This window comes from Procambarus clarkii, chromosome 3, assembly GCF_040958095.1.
Source record: "Procambarus clarkii isolate CNS0578487 chromosome 3, FALCON_Pclarkii_2.0, whole genome shotgun sequence".
In the NCBI taxonomy this organism is placed as follows: domain Eukaryota; kingdom Metazoa; phylum Arthropoda; class Malacostraca; order Decapoda; family Cambaridae; genus Procambarus; species Procambarus clarkii.
Window position 1 is genome coordinate 49245225 of NC_091152.1, and position 902 is coordinate 49246126.

A 902-nucleotide genomic window follows, 5' to 3' on the forward strand; every position below is an offset into this window, starting at 1 on the left:
CCGCCGCCTATCTGGAGTCTCTATGACGTAGTTGTTGTTATTTCTGCACTCTTTGACGCGGTAGGGTCCTGAAAACCTGTTTTGTAAAGGTGAACCTGGGATAGGGAAGTATGCTAGAATGAAGTCTCCTGGCTTAAATTTTCTTACTTTTCTGGTCTGGTCATAATGAGTTTTCATCCTCTCCTGGGCTTTCAATAGATTATCATGGGCAAAGCGGTGGACTCTCTCTAGAATGTGTTGAAGGTTTTGAAGAAACTGGGGCACATTCTGATGCTCACTGAAGGTGGCATCTCTGAGAGAGTCTTTGAAAGCCTTAAGGGGAGTACGGCACTTACGGCCGTAGAGCATCTCATAAGGAGATACTCCTAAGGACTCATTGGGGAGACTTCTGTAAATACACATTATAAGGTCGATTTGCTTATCCCAATCCTTAGAGGTTTCACAACAAAACTTTTTCAAGAGTGCTTTGATAGTCTGATGACTACGTTCAAGAGAACCCTGTGAAGCAGGATGATAGGGGCTGGACAATACCTGTTTGATGTTGAACTCCTCCAGTGTCCTTTTGAAGAGATCACTGGTGAAGTTGGTACCACAGTCGCTCTGAATCTCCCTGGGAAATCCGTATTGAGTGAAGATCTTCAATAGATGTTTTACAACCGTAGCAGCCGTGATGTTCTTCACTGGAACTGCTATGGGAAATCTGGTGGTAGGACACAGGATGGTTAGGATGTAGGCGTTACCTGAACTGGTCCGAGGTAAAGGACCAACACAGTCTATTATGAGTCTGTGGAAAGGTTCCGCAGGCACCTGTATGGGAATCAGTGGCGCTCTGGGAATGGAGATGTTCGGTTTGCCTGCCATCTGACATGTATGACACTGTTTTACGTACTGTTTGACGCTAT